The sequence below is a fragment of the Hypanus sabinus genome, chromosome 8 (genome assembly GCF_030144855.1).
Source record: "Hypanus sabinus isolate sHypSab1 chromosome 8, sHypSab1.hap1, whole genome shotgun sequence".
Classification (NCBI taxonomy): domain Eukaryota; kingdom Metazoa; phylum Chordata; class Chondrichthyes; order Myliobatiformes; family Dasyatidae; genus Hypanus; species Hypanus sabinus.
Window position 1 is genome coordinate 51,333,372 of NC_082713.1, and position 14,136 is coordinate 51,347,507.

Sequence of the window (14,136 nt, forward strand, 5' to 3'; positions counted from 1 at the left end):
TTCAGATTTCTAAATGGTCCATAAACCCATAAACACGATTTTGCCCTGATTTTCTGCTTTATGTACATTATATTTATATATATATTTCTTATTGTAACTTATAGTAATGTTTTATGCATTGCATTGTACTGCTGCCACAAAACACAAATTTTGTGACATGTAAATGATAATAAACCTGATTCTGATTCTGAGTCATTATTCCAGATATTGACTCACCAAGGTCTGACTGTATTTAATTGCAGCAACATATCTTTCCTTTAATGCTTTAATCCTTCGTAATAAAGGTCAGCATACCATTTGCTTTCCTTGTCCATTTACCCGCGATGTTAACTTTAGATGATCTATGTTCAAAGACACCCAGTTCATGTGAATTTGCCTTCTCCTACCATTTCATTGAAATATTTTCTGCTTTACTGAATTTCAAACCAAGGTGACATTTTCTCATATTATATTTCATCCACTCACATTAAATCTATCTGTATCTTTTGTAGCCTCATGTACCCTACTCACAGTTACTCTGCACCCAACCTTTGCTTAACCAAATCTGAAGACATCACAATCACTCCCTACGTCACTGACGTTGAGTGTACTTTGCTGAAGCACTGATCCTTGAGGTGTCAAAGAAGGTACATCCTGCCTAGCTGGCACGACAATCAACATAGGCAACCTCAACCGACGTGTGCTTAGTCTACTGCTTTACTCTCTTCACATTCATTCCTGTGTGGCCCAGCACAGCTCAAATGCCATCTCTAAATTAGCCAAATACAGCACTGTTGGTGCAATTTCAGACTGTGACTATAAGGCATACAGAAATTAGATCATTCAGCTGGTTGATTGGAGTTGCCACAACAGCCTCACAGTCAACATCAGCAAGACCAAGGAATTGATTATGGACCGAGAAGGGGAACTTGGATAAACATACACCAGTCCTCATTGAGGTGTCAGAAGAGGAAGGGGTGAGTAGCTTCAAGCACCATTAACCCAGAGGATCTATCCTGGGCCCAGTATGTTGATGTAATCATAAGGTGGTGACACTACTTCATCAGGAGTTGTAAAGATTTGGTTTGACTTCAAATATCCTTGCAAGTTTCCACACAGTAGGCTTCTTCAGAAAGTCAGAAGGCATGGGATCCAGGGAAGTTTGGCCAGGTGGATTCAGAATTGGCTTGCCTGCAGAAAGCAGAGGGTTGTGGTGGAGGGAATACATTCAGATTGAAGAGTTGTGACTAGTGGTGTCCCACAAGGATCGGTTCTGGGACCTCTACTTTTCGTGATTTTTATTAACGACCTGGAGGTGGTGGCAAGTTTGCAGACGACACAAAGGTTGGTAGTGTTGTGGATAGTGTTGAGGATTGTCGAAGATTGCAGAGAGATGTTGATAGGATGCAGAGTGGGCTGAGAAGTGGCAGATGGAGTTCAACCTGGAGAAGTGTGAGGTGGTACACTTTGGAAGGACAAACTCCAAGGCAGAGTACAAAGTAAATGGCAGGATACTTGGGAGTGTGGAGGAGCTGAGGGGTCTGGGGGTACATGTCCACAGATCCCTGAAAGTTGCCTCACAGGTAGATAGGGTAGTTAGGAAAGCTAATGGAGTGTTAGCTTTCATAAGTCAAAGGATAGAGTTTGAGTCATGGGGTAATGATGCAGCTCTATAAAACTCTTGTTAGGCCACACTTGGAGTACTGTGTCCAGTTCTGGTCGCCTCACTATAGGAAGGATGTGGAAGCATTGGAAAGGGTACAGAGAAGATTTACTAGGATGCTGCCTGGTTTAGAGAGTATGCATTATGATCAGAGATTAAGGGAGCTAGGGCTTTACTCTCTGGAGAGAAGGAGGATGAGAGGAGACATGATAGAGGTATACAAGATATTAAGAGGAATAGATAGAGTGGACACCAGCACCTCTTCCCCAGGGCACCACTGCTCAATACAAGAGGACAAGAGGTAAGGGGTGGAAAGTTCAAGGGGGATATTAGAGGAAAGTTTTTTACTCAGGGAGTGGTTGGTGCATGGAATGCACTGCCTTGAGTCAATGGTGGAGGCTGATACACTAGTGAAGTTTATGAGACTACTAGACAGGTTAAGGAGGGGGGTTATATGGGAAGCAGGGTTTATGGGTCGGTACAGCATTGTGGGCCAAAGGGCCTGTACTGTGCTATATTGTTCTATGTTCTCTGTTCAAATTTCAATAGACATAGGGTGGAGAGGATTCTGACTGGTCTGGAGGCTCCATGCACAGGATTGCATGTGGCTACAGAGGATTGTAGACTCATGGACACAATCTTCCCTACAATCGACTTTAAGAAGCCGTGCCTCAGGAAGATGGTATCCATCATTAAGAACCCCACCATGCCCTCTTCTCGTTTCTACCATGAGGGAGGAGGTAGATGATCCACATTCAATGACTTTGAAGCAGCTTCTTCCCTTCTGCTCTCGGATTTCTGTTAACTCCATGAACCCATGAACACTGCTTTGTTATCTTGGTTTTTTTTGCACTATTTATTTATTTGGAGTAATTTTTATGTCTTTGTGTTGCACTGCTACTGCTAAGTAACAGATATCACATCGTGTAAGTCAGCAGAAATAAATCTGATTCTGATTTATTATTCCTTAAGTCAGATGGGGTCAAATGGCTGCATTGAGAAGAACCTTCAAAGAAGACAGTGGAATGGTCTTAATGTTTAAAGGCGGTTTCTGAAGAAGCTTGTAGATTAGGTGCTGATGAGGAAATCCAACCAGTTGGTGAGTATGAGGAAAGGAGTGAGCGGAAATACATGGGAAAACATTAACTGAAGAAACGAGCTAAGGTCATTGTAGCAGTAAAATCAGCAACCTATGGAAAAGGTAATTGGATGAGCTTTGAATGCTGTTCATTTATGGGAGGATTGTTTAATACAGTAAGAATTAGGTGGGATGGTTGACTTGCTCTAATTTTGATTAAATGCTTCATGTTTCAGAGTCTGGTATACTCTTTGCCTACCTGAATCTGCAATCTTAAACAACAATCCACTATGCACAAGTTTACTCACAGGAAATATTATGGTGCATCAGTATTGGACAGGGAAATTTGAGGTATAGAAGTGGAAGGAAGTAAAGGGGTATGTAGTGTATGTAAACTTGCAGTGCCCTGGAATGGGGGTATGTAGTGTCAAAAGGACTCAGAGCAACAGAGCATGATATCATTGAGGTCACTATGATTGAATCAGTGAATTGTTGGAGATAGAGAGGTCACCAAATAACACAGCACGGCAACAAGCTATTTGACCCATTAGGTTCTCATGAACACTAATCCTATTTTATGCTCCTTACGTGCCCCTCAACACTCCCCATATTCTATCACTCACTTACACACTAGTTTACAGTAAGTCATTAACCTACCAACCCACATATGTTTGAGATGTAGGAGGAAACCCTCATGGCCAGGGAGAAAATATGCAAACTTCAGAGGCAGGACCAGCAACCTGGTCACTGAAACCGTGAGATAATTTGTGCAGAACAAATTAAGTAATTTAGCTATTAAAGTGAAGTCTTAAACCGTTTTAAACAAAATAATTACAGGATTCTTTAATTGCGACACCGAAGAAAAAGTGTAGAAGGGACGATCGATCGGAGGCCCGGCGTGCTCCGCTCCATTTTTCTTTGACATGGCAGAACAGATCTCCTGGGGGCGTTAGAGGCCACTACTGTGCAATGCCTCCAACGAGACTTGGCATGTCCTGATCGTCCTCTCAGCCGTGGACGCTGACTGTTGCACCAACAGAGGGAGCTGTTCCGGGAGAAGTACCGCGCACAGTCAATGACAGTATTCACGCAAAGTTCCCGTGAATTATATCATTGCGAGGTAAGTGTTATGGATAGGTCCTTTATTGCAGACCTAATATAAAAAAACAAGATTTGGGTTGTGTTGGCAAAACAAATCACAAAATTACAGGAATACGCCACTGGCTGCTAGATTCAATTGTTAGCATTCTGCTGTTCACTTAATCCCAATAGAGAACAAAGATCAAAGTAATTTTTTTAGCAAAGTAAATACATGTCTCCATATATAATCCTGAGTTTAATTTTCTTGCGGGCAATCACAGTAAATACAAGAAACACAATAGAATCAATGAAAGACCGCACCTAACAGGACGGGCAACAACCAATCGCAAAGCAAAACATCCTGTGCAAGTACAAAAAAGAGAGAAATGATAGTAAACAATAAATAACGAGAACATGAGGTTAAAAAATCATTGAAAGTGAGTCTATTTCAGTGATAGGGCGAGTGAAGTTGCGTGAAGTTAACCCTTTGGTTGCGTGATGGTTGAGGGGTAATAACTGTCCATGAACCTGGTGGTGTGAGTCGTGAGGTTCCTGCGCCTTCTTCCTGTTAGCAGCAGCGAGAAGACAGCACGGCCTGGGTTTTGGGGGTCCTTGATGGCAGATACCGCTTTCCTGCCACAGCGCTTCATGTAACTGTGCTTAATAATGGGAAGGGCTCCACCCGTGAGGCACTGGGCTGTATCCACTACTTTTTACTACAACGGCATGGGTGTTTCTCTATTCGGCTGTGATGCAAACTGTAACTATACTCTTCACCACACCTCCATAGAAATGTGTCAAAGTTTTAAATGGCATGCTGATCCTTCGCAAATTGCTAAGAGAGGCGGTGCCATATTTTCTCTGTAATGGCACTGACATGTTGGACGCAGGACAGGTACTCCGAAGTGATAACACCGAGGCATTTAAAGTTGCTGACCCTCTCCACCTCTGTTCCCCTGATGAGGACTGGCTCAGGGAGCCCTGGTATCCTCGTCCTGAACTCAATAATCATCTGCTTGGTCTTTTGGGTGAGAGGCTGTATTTGCGTCACCACTCAGCCACAGATGGTCCCTCCTTTATGCTGATTCGCCGCCACTCTTGATACGGCTAACGACAGTGGTGTAGTCGGCAAACGTACCTATGGCATTGGAGTAGTGCTTAACCTGACACTCACTGGTGTGTAGAGCGGGGGGCTAAGCACACAGCCTCGTGGTGCACCTGTGCTGAGGGAGACCGTGGAGGAGATGACGTTGCCAATCCAAACTGACTCGGGTCTACAAGTGAGGAAAAAACGAGGATTCAATTGCACAAGGGGGTACATGAAGCTTATTGATTAGTTTTCAGAGGGTGGTAGTATTGACTGCCGAGCTCCAGTCAGTGGAGAGCATCCTGTTTACGTGTCTTTGCTGTTCAGACTGAGCGCAGAGTCAGAGAAATGACATCTGCTGTCGAGCTGCTGTGCCGGTTGGCAAATTGGAGAGGATCCAAGTCGCTTCTCAGGCAGTTTATATGTTCCATCACCAACTTCTCAAAACGCTTCATCACGGAGGATGCAAGTGATAGTTACATCCTGAGGCAGGTAACCACGTTCTTCTAGGGCGCCCGGTATAATCGAAGCCTGTTTGAGGCAGGAGGGTAGTTCATACTGCCGAAGCGAGAGGTTAAAGATATCGGTGAGAACTCCAGCCGGTTGTTCGCCAGGTACCCCGTCCGGGATACTTCCTGTGGGTTAATCCTCCTGAAGGATGCTATCACGTCGGACTTAAATCACAGGGTCATCGGGGGATGAGGGAATTCGTGATGTTTTAACACTGACCTACTATTTTATATTGGCCTCATTTTTAACGAGCATTGACCCCAGGGAAAGGGTGGAGCGGCCCATTACATTCGTCTTTCAGCCGTGGAACTTGGGCTCAAATGCAACAAACATGAGAAATCTATATTGGACATTAGTTTCCTGGAATGCTTGAGGTGACCAAGTCCGCTAACAGTAAACTCGGGAGCTCCGCGACTCTGCACTTGCTGCTTTGTCAAATTTAATCCTGGCGTTTGATCTATTGCTGCTGCGTTAAACGTCAAATAAATAATCGGATTGAGCCGTGTTTCACTTCTTTAGGGGTTTTTAATCAACCACAAGCACAGTTAGGGTTACGTTTACCTGCTGGGAAAAAAAAGAGTGCAGTCTCTATGGACGTTCACCCCGGTCTTACCAACCCACGTCTGCAGCGGACGCGGGGTTTTCAGAGCGCAGAGCGGCAAAGGAAATCTGCTGTCGATAAAACAGCCCGGGTGCCGTCTGAACGCTGTTCAGCTACAAGACCCAGTCTGCTCGGGTGGGGAGGGCGGTGCAAGCACAATAAAGATGCAATGGGCCAACAATCCGCCGCAAAGTTTTACTAAGTCCTTGACTTGGTCAGGCCGGCGTGTGCAGGTTGAACGTAAACGAAATGAAAAAGTCTCCAGCTTGCACACCAGACTATTATCACCGTAAGGTTTGTCAACAGGACCGTCCCAGCGTCTGCAGCCACTGAAGGTTATCCCCCTGGAGACCCTGATAAGAAGCGATCAGTTAACGTGCCTATGTTGACCGATGTTGTGCAATATTGCTGCATATTCAGGACTGAACAGAGCAGGTCACCGCAATAGCAAAGCATGTTTGAATTTCACGTATCGTCAAAGATAAACCTGCTCAGTTTTAGTCTTGTGATGGCTTTTAATTGTCTGAGAAACCGGCCATTAAGAATACTTTTTACCCAATGGAAATCTTAAAACCGTCCTCGAGCAGAGAAGTCGATTAGTTACGGTCACTGATAATTTTAACATGATAAGTATAGATCAAGTTAGGATAAAGTATGTGTTAGACAAAACTAAAATAACATTTAAGAAGCAGCAGATAATTGTAGATCATTTAACTTAATAGGGGGTAAAATCGACAGACGTTTTCGTCTGCCGGTGTTTCATTTCTGACAGAAGACCGCAAACGAAGCCACAGCCCAAATTCTGGGGCCTGCACAGACGTCCAATTGGCCGAACCAAAGGGATTATCCACCCACCCGAACTATGAAAGCAGAAAAGACGGGGTGGGGACTTCCGGATTGGGAGTTTCCTAACTGACTGATTATAAACGTTGTGTAAAAAGGTTTTTTTTAAAAAAAAACAACTTCAGTGCCTTTCCGTGTTCCTGCTGATTTGTATTCCTTCCGCGTTCTCTCACAGAAGTTCTATTTTATCCCATTTTACTATGTTCTTATATTTTAAATGTGTTTGGCCTTGGTGTTTTTCAGCCTTTATTCACCTAGACTGGTTTGGGAACAATGTAAAGTCCGTGAATTGGCACTTGGATTTTGAAAATGTCAAAATCGTAATCATCATCGCACAGAGCGGGAAGAGACCACTCGGCCGTTTGCTCCAATATTTAACAAGATTGTGGGTAATCTGATTGTAGCCTCAGCTCCTCCTTCCTGTTCAGCCGTAGTAACCTTTCACCCCTTGCTTATTAAGAACCTATCAGCGTCTAACAATATTCAAAGACCGTTTTTATTGTCCTTTAAGGAAAAGTTCCAAAGGAAGACTAATGAGAAAACATCTCTGCCTTTTAGTAGATGACTCCATGTTCTGAAGCCATGACTCCAGAGTCTGTCCCAGAGGAACTGTTCTTCAAACACACTTTTTCAGGACTGGATAGGATCTTATAGGTTTCAATCATGCCACCTCTCACAGCAGATACAATTCAACCTGTACGCAGGAGACCCTGGACAGTAAACGTTTCCTGAATTACCTAGCACTTAATATTTTACTTACAGTGCCTATAAAAAGTATTCACCTATGGAAGTTTTCATGCTTTTATTGTTTTACAACATTGAATCACAGAGGATTTACTTTGGCTTTTTTTGACACTGATCAATAGAAAAATACTCCTTCGTGTCAAAGTGAAAACAGATCTCTACAAAGTGATCTAAATTAATTACAAATATAAAACACTAAATAATTGATTGCCCGAGTAATCACCACCTCAAGTCAGAATTTAGTAGATGCACCTTTGGCAGCAATGACAGTCTTGAGTCTGTGTGCATAGGTCTCTGTCAGCTTTGTACATCTGGTCACTGCAATTTTTCCCCATTCTTCTTTACAAAACTGCTCAAACTCTATCAGATTGCATGGGGATCATGAGTGAACAGCCCTTTTCAAGTCCAGCCACACATTTTCAATTGGATTGAGGTCTGGACTCTGTCTTGGCCACTCCGGGACATTAACTTTGTTCCACACTTATTCAGGAAGTCAGAAGGCATGAGATCCAGGGAAGTTTGGCCAGGTGGATTCAGAATTGGCTTGCCTGCAGAAAGCAGAGGGTTGTGGTGGAGGGAGTACATTCAGATTTGAGGGTTGTGACCAGTGATGTCCCACATGTGTCAGTTATGGTACCTCTACTTTTCGTGATTTTTATTACCTACCTGGATGTGGGGGTAGAAGGGTGGGTTGGCAAGTTTGCAGACGACACAAAGGTTGGTGGTGTTGGGGATAGTGTAGAGGATTGTTGAAGATTGCAGAGAGACATTGATAGGATGCAGAAGTGGGCTGAGAAGTGGCAGATGTTCAACCCAGAGAAGTGTGAGGTGGTACACTTTGGAAGGACAAACTCCAAGGCAGAGTACAAAGTAAATGGCAGGATACTTGGTAGTGTGGAGGAGCAGAGGGATCTGGGGGTACATGTCCACAGATCCCTGAAAGTTGCCTCACAGGTAGGTAGGGTAGTTAAGAAAGCATATGGGGTGTTAGCTTTCATAAGTCGAGGGACAGAGTTTGAGAGTCGCGATGTAATGATGCAGCTCTACAAAACTCTGGTTGGGCCACACTTGGAGTACTGTGTCCAGTTCTGGTCACCTCCCTATAGGAAGGATGTGGAAGCATTGGAAAGGGTACAGAAGAGATTTACCAGGATGCTGCCTGGTTTAGAGAATATGAATTATGATCAGAGATTAAGGGAGCTAGGGCTTTACTCTTTAGAGAGAAGGAGGATGAGAGGAGACATGATAGAGTTATACAATATATTAAGAGGAATAGATAGAGTGGACAGCCAATTCCTCTTCCCCAGGACAACACTGCTCAATACAAGAGGACATGGCTTTAAGATAAGGAGTGGAAAGTTCAAGGGGGATATTAGAGGAAGGTTTTTTACTCAGAGAATGGTTAGTGTGTGGAATGCACTGCCTGAGTCAATGGTGGAGGCTGATACGCTAGTGAATTCAAGAGACTACTAGATAAGTATATGGAGGAATTTAAGGTAAGGGGTTATATGGGAGGCAAGGTTTAAGGGTATGCACAACATTGTGGGCCGAAGGGCCTGTACTGTGCTGTACTATTCTGTGTTTTATGTTCTATATTTTTAAGCAACTCCTGTGTAACTTTGGTTTTATGCTTGGGGTCATTGTCTTGCTGAAAAACAAATCTTCTCCCAAGTCGTAGTTCTCTTACAGACTGCACCAAGTTTGCCTCTGGGATTTCCCTGTATTTTGCTGCATTCATTTTACCCTCACCTTCACAAGCCTTCCAAGACCTGCTGCAGTAAAGCATCCCCACAGCATGATGCAGCCACCACCATGCTTCCAGGTAGGAATGGTGTATTTTTGAGGAAGTGAGGTGTCTGGCTTACTCCAAAGATAATATTTAGTCTGTTGGCCAAAAAGCTCAATTTTGGTTTCATCAGACCATAAAATCTTCTTTCAGCTGACTTCAGAATCTCTAACACGCCTTGTGGCAATTCTAGCCAAGAATTTATATGGTTTTTTTTCAACAGTGGCTTTCTCTTTGCCATTCTCCAATGAAGCTGTGCCTGGTGAAGCACCTGGGCAATAGTTGTATGCACAGTCTCTCCCATCTCAGCCACTGAAGCCTCCAGAGTTGCCATAGGTCCCTTGGTGGCTTCTCTTGCTAGTTCCCTTCTTGCACGGTCACTCAGTTTTTGAGGGTGGCCCACTCTAGGCAGATTTACAGCTGTGCCGCATTCTTTCCATTTCGTGATGATTGACTTAACTGTACTCCAAGGGATATTCAGTGACTTGGAGATGTTCTTGTATCCATTTCCTGACTTGTGCTTTTCTATAACCTTTTCATGGAGTCACTTAGAGTGTTCTTTTGTCTCCATGGTGTAGTTTTTGCCAGGATACTGACTCACCAGCCGTTGGAGCTTCCAGAGACAGGTGTGATTTTACTACAATCAATGGAAGCACCTTGACTGAACACGGGTCTCCAAAACCAGAACTGTGGCGACCCACTTCCTGCGCAGGCGAACCGGCTCACAAATAGCCAGCGCGCTGGGGGAGACGTTGGTGATGCACGTCTGATGTCATTTCCACCCGGAGAGGGTGGGCGCTAGGGATTAGATGCCAGCGCCGCGAAGTTTGAATAAACTAGTCTCGAAATGACTTACCGACCGCGTGTTGTCTCTAGCTCTGTATGTAGTACATCGCTACAGATCTTCATTTAACTAATTATGTAACTTCTAAAACCAATCGGCTGCACCTGTGATGATTTGGTGTGTCATATTAAATGAGTGGTAATGTGGGGGGGGGGCAGTGAATACTTATGCAATCAGTTATTTTGCGTTTTATATTTATAATTAATTTAGCTCAGTTTGTAGAGATTTGTTTTCACTTTGACACAAAAGAGTCTTTTTCTGTTGATCGGTGTCAAAAAAACCCCAAATTAAATCCACCGTGATTCAATGTTAGAAACAGAAACAGAAACCCTACAGCACAATTCAGGCCCTTCGACCCACAAAGCTGTGCCGAACATGTCCCTACCTTAGAACTACCTAGGCTTTACCCATAGCCCTCTATTTTTCTAAGCTCCATGTAGCCATCCTGGAGTCTCTTAAAAGACCCTATAGTTTCCGCCTCCACCACCGCTGCCAGCAGCCCATTCCATGCACTCACCACTCTCTGCGTAAAAAAATTTAACCCTGACATCTTCTCTGTACCTACTTCCAAGCACCTTAAAACAATGTCCTCCCATGCAAGCCATTTCATCTCTGAGGAAAAAGCCTCTGACTATCCACACAATCAATGTCTCTCATTATCTTGTACACCTCTATCAGGTCACCTCTCATCCTTGGTCACTCCAAGGAGAAAAGGCCAAGTTCACTCAACCTATTCTCATAAGGCATGCTGCCCAATCCAGGCAACTTCCTGGTAAATCTCCTCTGCACCCTTTCGATAGTTTCCACGTCCTTGCTATAGTGAGGCGACCAGAACTGAGCACAGTACTCCAAGTGGGATCTGACCAGGGTCCTATAAAGCTGCAACATTACCTCTCGGCTCTTAAACTCAATCCCACGATTGATGAAGGCCAATGCACTGTATGCCTTCTTAACCACAGAGTCAACCTGCGTAGCAGTTTTGAGTGTCCTGTGGACTCGGACTCCAAGATCCCTCTGATCCTCCACACTGCCAAAAGTCTTACCATTAATATTATATTCTGCCATCATATTTGACCTACCAAAATGAACCACCTCACACTTACCTGGGTTGAACTCCATCTGCCACTTCTCAGCCCAGTTTTGCATCCTATCAATGTCCCGTTGTAACTTCTGGCAGCCCACCACACTATCCACAACAACCCCGATTTTATTGTTGTAAAACATTAAAACATGAAAACTTCCTAGGGGGTGAATACTTTTAATAGACACTGTAATATGACCAAAACTACACAGAGTAGTTCAGATATAGCCTGAAATATACTGAAATATAATCCTCTTGCAGTTAGATTCAGTCCCCTGAGCATAAATGACAAAATTCTATTAGTTTTACTAAATACTCGATGTAGCTTCATACAAACCTTCAGTGAATCATGCGGTAAGGTATCCAGAGCTTCAGTATATTGGACTCTGCAAGTTCTCACCTTTTTGAAAATATACTTATCGAATTTTCTAGCCTATAAAAGACAATTTCTCATTTTCTCTCATTGCACTCGTTGTTGAATCTTTTCCCATTCATCTATCTGTAGAATTTTTTTCAACTTATTTTTACTGCTAAAGTGATCAATTTCATATTTTCCATTTGACAGATTGCTCACTCCCTTAACTTATCTACAGTATATCTCTTTGTTGTCCTCAATCCTCCTCATAACTTAATCTATCTACTTAGGTGTCATCAGCAAATTTAGCATCCGTACCCCCACTTTCATTCCTTATCTTAGTAGTTTATATAAACTGTACAAATTGAGACTACAGCACTGATCCCTGTGACACACCACACATTGCATGTTGCCTAGTAGAAAAGCATTTGCTTATTTATGCTTACTTTCTGTTTCCTATTGAGCAGCCAATCTTCTATCTACACCAATGTATTGCCTGCTGCATTTTTTAAATATTTTTCATGGCAACATTGAGAACATAAGACATATGAGCACAATTAGGACATTCAGCCCATCGAGTTTGCTCTGCAATTCAACCACAGCTGATTTATTTTCTATCTCAACCCCATTCTGCCTTCTGCTCATAGCTTCGTACACCATTAATAATCAAGAACCTATTAACCTCCACTTTAAATATACCCGATGACCTGGCCTATACAGCTATTTGTGGCAATGAATTCCACAAAGTTCACCACCCTCTTGCTAAAGAAATTCATCTTCTTCTCTTTTCGAAAGTGATGTAATTTTATTCTGATTCTGTTCCCTCTGGCCTTAGACTTGGAAACAATCTTGTCAATGCTCTCTCCATCTAGGCATTTCATATTTAGTAGGTTTCATTGTGATCTCCTCTCAGTCTTCTAAAATCCAGCAAGAAAAGGCCTATAGTCATCAAATGCTGATTACACTTTAACCCTTTCATGCCCAGGATCATTATTGTAAACCACTTTCACGCTTTCTGCAATGTCAGTTTATCCTTCCTTTTATACGGGGACCAAAACTGCTCACAATACTACAAATATCATCTGACAAATGCTTTATATGTTCTCAGCATTACATACGGCTTTTATTTTCCAGTCCTCTTAAAATGAATGCTCACGTTGCATTTGCTTTGCTTACTATTGACTCAACCTGCAAATTAACCTTCAGGAAACCTTGCAGTAGGAATCCCAAGTCCCTTTGCAACTCTGATTGCTAAATTCAAAATCCCTGTTTAGGATATAGTCTATGCCTTTATCCTTATACCAAAGCGCATGAACATACACTTCCCTACACTGTATTCCATCTATCCCTTCTTTGCCCATTCTCCCAATCTATCTGTCCTTCTGCAGACTCCCCATTTCGTCAACACTATCCCCCTTCCACCTATCTTTGTATTATTTGCAAACTTGGCCACAAATCCATCAATTCCATCATCCAGATCATGAACATATAACTGAAAAGTAGTGGGCCCAACTTCGACTCCTGCAGAACACCACTAGTCACTGGCAGCCAACCAGAAAAAAAACTTATTCCACATTTTGCTTCCAGCCAGTCAGCCAATGATTTGTCCATAGTAGTATTTTTTTCCATTATCTCATGGACTCTTATCTTGTAGAGCAGCCTTATATGTTGCACCGACTCTCCTTTGTGCATCCTGTTTGTTATTTTCTCAAAGAATTCCAACTGATTTTGGGGCAAGATTTCACCATGCTGATTTTGGCCTATTTTATTGTGTGCCTCCAAAAACGCCAAACCTCTTGCTTAATAATGGACTCGAACATCTTGCCAACTACAGAAATCAGCCTATTTGACCTATCAGTTCCTGACTTTTTTCTCCCTCCTTTCTTAGCCTAAAGTGACATTTGTGATCTTCATGTCCTCCGGAACCATTCCAGAGTTATTTTTAATGTGACATTGTATAAAATGTGCTTTGGAAATCTCAGTGCCATGCTTCCACCGGGTGTCATTATCTCATGCACATGCTGCTTCTTGAGAAACTGCAATACCTTCTAAACCATTTCCCATTAAAAAAGTAAACAGTGAGCTGGAGATTTTGAGTTACACTCAATACCTTAGTGAAGCCATACAGAGCTGTTTGAGAAAATATGTGTAAACTGAGAACAGGAAGGGCTATATAGCTAGTTCTATATACAGTCTGATCCTACTATGCTCACGTCATACTATTCAGCTAACCATCGTACTTTTCGCCCATTTGCCAAACTCCTCCATTGCAATCCTTTGGTACACCACCAGGAGAAACACCCACTAAACTTAGAGGCACAGTGAGAGTCTCTTCATTGACTCTGAGTCCATAAAGTCTCTTGGTACTAAGCCTCATGGAAAGGAAAATGCCCCGCTGATTACCAGGGACTATCAAGTTTGTATTTCAAACATATGGGTTGGATCACCACCTCTCCTGCTCCTCCTCCTTCCACACTTTCTTCCT

The 14,136-nt window shown here is 43.0% G+C and overlaps 1 long non-coding RNA gene across 1 annotated transcript; it reads left to right on the plus strand.

The window, feature by feature from the left end:
- Window positions 1-3,704: 3,704 nt before the first annotated feature.
- LOC132397736 (uncharacterized) lies at window positions 3,705-10,183 on the plus strand. Its single transcript, XR_009513433.1, has 3 exons — window positions 3,705-3,840; window positions 7,085-7,226; window positions 9,950-10,183. It is a non-coding gene; the product is annotated as an uncharacterized LOC132397736 (long non-coding RNA).
- Window positions 10,184-14,136: the final 3,953 nt, after the last annotated feature.